Below are 7,766 nucleotides of genomic sequence, written 5' to 3'. Positions count from 1 at the left end.
TTTCTACTGGCACTGAGGGATGTTAATACAAGTCAAGCAGGAATGACTGCATAATTTGCAGGGTCGAATGCAAAATGAAAATGCAAGCCTCTTGTTCAATAAAACTACGAATTTCAAGATGATGAGAGTGGAGCATTAAACCAAGTGCCGGCCCCTTCTGAGTCGAGTCCGGAGTGACTCATAGGGCACATGCACGTGAAGCTGGCCCGACAAACTAGTTTGGGCTGTCTTTCCCCTCTGTGGTTGTATCTGAATTCTGGAAGGCTTGCATAGTACACATTGGAAGTAAAAGGCATCTACCTTAGGGTCCACTGTCTGTGTTGCTATCTGCTGAGGAAGCCTGTCTTCCTGGTTCCTCATCATTAATCCAAGCAGACTGCCTCTCTCTCATCCATGAGGCCCTTCGACCTTCTGCCATGGCCGCTCCAGGGTCTGAGGGAAGAGCACTGACTCTACCTCAGATCTAAACACATCCATGCTCTCAAAGCCCCAAACCTATCCAAGGGTTTCACCTACCCCCCATCACCACCCCTCAGCTTTGAACTTGGTTTGGGAAGAAATGCAATACCCCCATTGTAAGGAGCCCCAACAGCTGTGCACACCCCTTATCTACACCAGTTCCCCAGTCCTGATCCTGGAGCATCCTTGCCTGTCCTGCAGATTTGCACCTGATTCAAGTTTTTTCTATGCCCTGAGTCATTGCCCTGGCCCATCAAGGCCCAAGCTATCCAACTTGTGGAAAACCAGGAAGGCATGCTCTTTTCTTGCTTCATTCTGAAGTGAAGAATAACAGTAAAGTTGTCCCAACAGAGGAGAAGTTATGTAGTCAAGATGAGAAGAGGAGGTAAAAGTGAAATGCTGGGAAGAAAAAAAAAAAGGGGGCTAATGTTTTAAACATGTTATCTAGTCATACCTATTATATCCAAGGTTTGTTAAGAATATGTGTGTTTGGGGGCACCTGGGTGGCTCAGTGGGTTAAAGCCTCTGCCTTCGGCTCAAGTCATGATCCCAGGCTCCTGGGATCGAACCCCGCATCGGGCTCTCTGCTCAGCAGGAAGCCTGCTTCCTCCTCTCTCTGCCTGCCTCTCTGCCTCCTTGTGATCTCTGTCTGTCAAATAAATAAAATAAATATAAAAAAAAAAAAGAATATGTGTGTTTGCGAACTCCCCAGTGGGTAGTAAATTCACCACCTCCTTAGATACCCTATCCCAGTTTCAGAAACAACTTTTATTACCTCAAATATCCCTTTCAATGTCTAAAAAATTAAGCACAGAGACACACACAGAGCCATGGAGTCTCTAGAGGCTCTGTCTTAATTACTATTCTCTCCCCCACTTCCAGAAGCAGGAAATGCATTTTGTTTTGATGGGATTTCCATCTATAGGTACCAGGGTATGTGGGATAATGTGGAATAAACCTTGTCATTCCTACCGAATGATGAGAAGGCTTCCAAACTTGAGTCACTCATCCAGTTATCATGGTCATTTGAGTTCCCCGTTGCCTCTCTTCTAAACCCCTCTCCTTACCACAAACACAGAGACAGATTAATTGTCTTCCTCTCTGTCTCTCTCCTCCCTCATCTTTACTTTCTCTCTTGCTTGGCATAAAACTCACCAGTCCTTAACTGAACCCTTAAACAATAATTTAGTATATTTTGTTAGTACATTAATATTATATATTGCATATATATACTAATGTATATTAATTGTTACCAGACCAATGAATATTGGTTATTATTATGATGGGCTACCACTATAAAAATAATAATAACAAAAGCAAGCACTTACCTAGTGTTTATTATATGTACCCATTGTTCTAAAGACTTTATGTCTACTAATTCATTCTCATGAGATAATTCCTGGTACATATGATAAGAGCTTTCTGTGATCCTGTGGGAGAGCTGCACTGTGATTTGGCTTGGAGAATGGCCACATCCATGGAACCTCTGTCCTCAGGCTCTTCGGAAAACTGTCCATCCTTGGTGGTTTTAACTTTCCTTCTCATCAAAACAGAGGTGGGTCACACCATCTCCTGGTGTTCTCTACAACATTCATAATGGAAATTTTGATTTAAGTGCAGTCTTTTTAGTAACAATTTATCCAATGCCTAGCTAAGACATTAACTACACTAAAAATATCTGCTCAATTATTTCAACAGTAAGTTCCCTGCATTGGAGCTGGATCGGGGGCTGGGAAAGGGAACACAGGCAGCAAATGTCAGAGAGACACATGGGGGAAGAAACTCAACACGGAGCTGTGCTGCGTTGGCGCCCTTCTGGAAATGGACCCAGGAGACAGGAACCCCTGGAGCAGGAAAGTTCCTCTGGCCCCAGGGCCCCCCCCCCCCCGGTAGAGCAGCTTAATGGAGGCCGTGTTAATGCATCAAGGGAGCAGGGACTTTGCACTTTTCACTCAGCATCAGGCACACGGCAGGCATCCCTTCATGAGGTAAACATGAAAATGAATTGCTCGCTACCACGATGAAGTTGGTGCTTGACGCATGGAGATGTGTGGGGGGAGGGGGAGAGTTACAGCTCTCTCAGGGGTGGCAGAGGAAATCTGTATTTGTGTCCTAGTAACACACTGGGAACAGGATTCATCACAAATGCCCTGTTTTTAGAAGTTGCTACGGAGACACCAAAGAAGAAATGGGTAGTTAAATCTGGGAGGGCTGATGATGGGGTGTTTCATTCATTCACTGATTTAAAAATATGCATAGGAATCATAACAGCAATCAGAATCTGGGCCCTTTTCCTTCCCAAAGTAGTTTTTATATGTTTGATTTTGCTTGTGTTACTTATTTGATCTTAAAACTGCACGGAACTGTAAGTTGGGAAAATATGACCACGCGGCTCATTTCTCCAGGACAACCGTGGTTTCTGTCTGTTGTTCTGGGGGTAATCATTAAAAGCATTTCTGATGGGAGAGGAGATGCAACATGGGGGGTTATGGGGGTAGGAGAAGAGTAAATGAAACAAGATGGGATTGGGAGGGAGACAAACCTTAAGTGACTCTTAATCTCACAAAACAAACTGAGGGTTGATGGGGAGAAGGGGGTAGGGAGAGGGTGGTGGGATTATGGACGTTGGGGAGGGTATGTGCTATGGTGAGTGTTGTGAAGTGTATAAACCTGGCAATTCACAGACCTGTACCCCTGGGGATAAAAATATATGTTTATAAAAAATAAAATTAAAAAAAAAAAGCATTTCTGACACTCTCGAATAGAATTCTGGTTGGGACAATAAATAACGGCCACTCCTGGGTGATGGGGATTTAACCATGTGCCAGATGTCATTCTGTCAAAGCTAAACTCTGCTTTAATGCTCAAAAGTCTGCTCAGGTAGCCACAGTGTGACCTAGAAATGCAACATCACCATCCTTGGCCGGGTTCTTTTTGTTCCTTTTTCTCTCTACCACCTAATTCCCCTTGGGCTTCTGAACTCCATTGATCACCAGCCTTTGGGGCTCTGCTAGGCATCTTCCCACTGCACCCAAATCATCACTGTTCCCGACACAGATGCGCATCCTGACTCCACGGGCGGACTCGAGCTGGTTCTGAGCACCTGCCTGGGATGACTAACTGCTGTTCCAACCCACAGACTTTCAGTGGGTCGCATGGAACGAAAAGTGTATTTCTCGTTCATGTGATGGTTTTGCGTGAGACTTCTTGGTCCTGTGGTTCTTCTGGGTCCTGTGGTTCTTCCCAAATGATGACTCAAAGACTCCTTTCACCTTATGGTTCTCCTGTCCCCCAGGGCCAGGCAGTCCTATGCTTTTACCTATGAGAAGAGAATAGCAAATAGAATGGAGGGCAGTCCTGGAAGTGGTCAGCAGCCCTTGTCCTGTATGCCATTGGCCCAAATTTAGAACGGTAACTGGTCACTCCTTTAGTTTTTTTTGCATGAAGAGAAAAGGAAATAGAGTTTGGTTCTAAACTCTTAAAGTTGCCCCTTTTGGCAATCAAATACCCATTTCACTCCTTTCACAGGTAGAAAACATCTCCTCCTTATGAGAGAGAACTCCAAGTCACACCAATCCCTTTACTCAGCTCAAAGTCTCGGTTTCTGAGGAAAGAACAGTCCTTTCTATTAGATTCAGATGTGGCTCCCTGTGGTCCAGGGATGCATGAATGAAAAGGTTAGCGATCTGTCTCCCACCATGTTGCTCAATGTACAAACGAGAAGCAGGGATAAGATAGGCACAATTGTTCGTTTGAAAAGGAAGACTGGAAAAGGCAGCAGACACTGGTCCATAGCAACTCATCAGGAAGATCTGCTTTCCAAATTATTGCACGGGCAATTCACCAAATGTTTTACTATTATGTAGCACAGAATGCCAGCCTCTCAGCTTCTAAGAGCTCATTCTTCTTTGCCCATGGTTTGACCACTGAGCCAGTGCCACATATTTTAGATAATGGCGATGGTAGCACCCATCTCAAAGACACTCATTTCCAGAGTAGTCAAAAAGGACTACCCATGTTTAAAAACAACTGTAAAGTTTCAATGCCTAAGCCATATAATGATTTTGTTTTTAATTTATGGAACTGCCTTATCATCAATGGTCTTGATCAGATGATCCTCCTGAAGTCTCTCCTCAAAGAGATGACTTAGTGTTCTGGGGTATTTCCTGGTGGATCTGTCATCCCCTGAGGATTTAGAATGGTTTATTTCCAGTTTTGTGGATGGGTGTTTTTAGGAGAAAAAAACCCAATCTGTAAGGGAAAGATCTGGACGTGGATCACATCACTTCTACCAACATCCCATTACCTGGAACATATCTCAATAGCTCACTTTACCATAAGTGGAGCTGGTAAATACTGTCAAGCTGCACAAATACATGAGCGGAAAAGGAAACTGAGGGCAGCACTTATCAGTTCACCGCCTCTCCCCTTCTATTTGACACTTTAGTACCTGCTCCGCAGTGTTGGACTAGACCCCACGTAAAGCTTTGTCAACAGGTGTTGCTGGAAGGACATTGCAGCTGGAAAGCAGCTTCTCTTCCTGACCTGATGGGATGGGTTTTGCTTGCTCCTCTCCTGCTCCACTGTACCCTGGTGGTGTGTGTGGTGACATCCAGCAGCGGTATGCCTCAGCTGCATACAATCCCTCAACAACCTTGCAGCCCTGCTATAGGACCGGTGACCACCCTCAGCATCCCTGCTGGTGGGCATCGCACAGCCCAGGCCTTCATGCTGACAGCAAAACCCCCACTGTCTCTGAGCACCTGCTCACCACCCCCAGGTCATCTGCCCCCTGAAGTGTTGTCTCCTGCTTTTCTCTAACGGTGGATCAGCTCTGATCTGGACAAACCAGCAAACTCCTCCACCACCGAGTTGACTGCAATCACACTTCTCTGACGAAATCTGAAAGGCAGGCTTGGAATTCCACATTGATCCTTTCTTAGACACCGTCCTCCATCCTAGGGGGTGGAGAATTCTCTTTATAGCCTTGTAGTTTACATCTCTATTAGTAATTCTTTCTAATAAACTTCTCCTGCTCAAATTAGTGCCTGGTATTGGCCTTCTGGTTGGACCTAGGCTATTACGCATGCTAGCTTTGGCAGGTAGAGAGCAGTTTCTGTCTAGTCTGAGTCACACACAGGAGCTCCAGACTGTTTCTGTCAAGTTCTACAGCGTGAAGCGTATTTCATGGAGAAGAGAACTGAAACCCAGGTCTTCTGGTTCTAAATCACCCTAAGGGATAGGAAATCATATGGAACATGGCAAGTGAACTTTTCAGTAGAAAAAAAAAAAAAATCAAGTACAAAGCGTCAAAATCATTTCTAAAAGATAATGGTTCCTCACCGAAGGTATGTGGGATGATAAAATGATTTATGCAAATTAAACATAAAATAAATCATCATTTAAAAGATCAAAAGCACCTTTTGTTGACATTGCCAGATTTAGCCATCCTAAAATTAATATTCTTCCTTCTCTATTTCTCTCTGTGTGTAATTTTGTTATTGAGGTATAATTCAGATACCATCAAATTGACTCTTTTACAGTGTATGAGTCAGTGGTTTTAGCATATTCACAAAATATGCTAATATCACAACTGTCTAATCCCAGATCATTGTTATCACCCTAAAAAGAAACCCTCTACCCATTAAAGTCATTTCCCTCTTTCCCCTGCCCTCAGCCCGGCAATCACTATTTTTAGTTTGTATGGATTTACCCATTCTGGACATTTCATATAAATGGAATCAAGATGGGACCAAGGAGGGAGAAAAACTGTAAGAGACTTTGAATCTCAGGAAATAAAATGAGGGTTGTGGGGGGGGGAGGGGGGGTGGATGGGGGGGTTATGGACATTGGAGAGGGTATGTGCTATGGTGAGTGCTGTGAAGTGTGTAAACCTGGCGATTCACAGACCTGTACCCCTGGGGCAAATAATACATTGTATGTTAATAAAAAATTAATTAATTAATTGCAGATTTAAAAAAGCATTTAAAAAAAATAAAACACATGCTTTTAACTACAATAAATAAATAAATAAATGGAATCACAGGACATGAGGCCTTTTGTGTCAGGCTTCTTTCAATTAGCTGAATACCTTTAAGTTCACCCATGATGCCACATGTTGCATGTGACTTTTAATGTTTGACTTTTAGAATCTGTGAAAACACAGTATATTTCTCTTTGTCACCTATGTTAATGAAAGTAGGACAGCTATCTAGTTTTCACTTGTAAGGAGAAGGGAATAATTATGGGCGGGGGGGAGGAGTAAAAAAATCTTATGTTTTACGAAATCTTAAATATGAGCAAAATAGAAAGTGAAAAATACCTCCAATCCTTTTTAAACTTTCTCTCATGGTGTACTGCTACTAATAATCAACACTTACATAACACTTCAGAATTTCAACACGTTTTTATATCAAATGCCAAAGGTAACACCTACTGCAGGAATTATATGCTGTGCTTTGATTCCAGGAGACTAGAAGAATCGTATAAATAACACCACTATTTTATTTAGTTGTTATTATCACACATCCTAAATATAAGTTAATAAAACCTCTAGTATTTCTGTAAAAATGCTTCTGTGAACAGATATTGGCAAAAACTATAGAGGAGTTGGCTTTTTGTGTTTCTTTAAGAGAAAATCTTGAAGTTAATTATGAGCAGTCTCTAAAACACCAACATGATCTACTGTTACTTAAATTTTTTCTGGAATGTAAGAAGGGAGATGAGATGTGATATAAAATGCCATCACCACAATCATGTGATTTTTTTTTTCAACCCTATCTTCTGAGGTGCTAAAAGCTATTCCCCAGCAGTAATAAAAGTCTAGCTTATGTTTAGTTAGAACCTTTGCAATACTCCTCTGAGACATGAGGTAGGGATATTATTACAGCTGGAAAAAGAGATGATGGTAAGTTAAGTGACTTGTCCAAGGAGACACAATAAATCAGATGTAGGCCTTGGGAATAAACCTTGACTTCCCTTTCAGACTTTTCTCTGTGATACCATATGGCCTTTCTGAGGCACTGGAAGTTTCCTCATTAACCCTGCAGTTAATTTTTGTTTTTTTATAAGGCCTTTTCCAGATACATAAATATAATCTACTTTAATATAATTTCTCAGGCAATGTAAATTAAATAAATCCTCCCCTAATAAAGACCAGGGAGAATCTACTTTATCCACAAGCGATAGGAAACCCAGTAACTTAGAGTAATGACTTCCATCTGTCTCTACTAGTTGATACAAGGTTATCACATGGCCTAGCTTATTACCCTGATTATTGGAGACTGATACATAAATATGTTGGGACT

This window comes from Lontra canadensis, unplaced genomic scaffold (genome assembly GCF_010015895.1).
Source record: "Lontra canadensis isolate GAN:19392208 unplaced genomic scaffold, GSC_riverotter_1.0 scaffold37, whole genome shotgun sequence".
In the NCBI taxonomy this organism is placed as follows: domain Eukaryota; kingdom Metazoa; phylum Chordata; class Mammalia; order Carnivora; family Mustelidae; genus Lontra; species Lontra canadensis.
The sequence above is the reverse complement of the archived record's forward strand: the minus strand, read 5'-3'. Positions refer to the sequence as shown.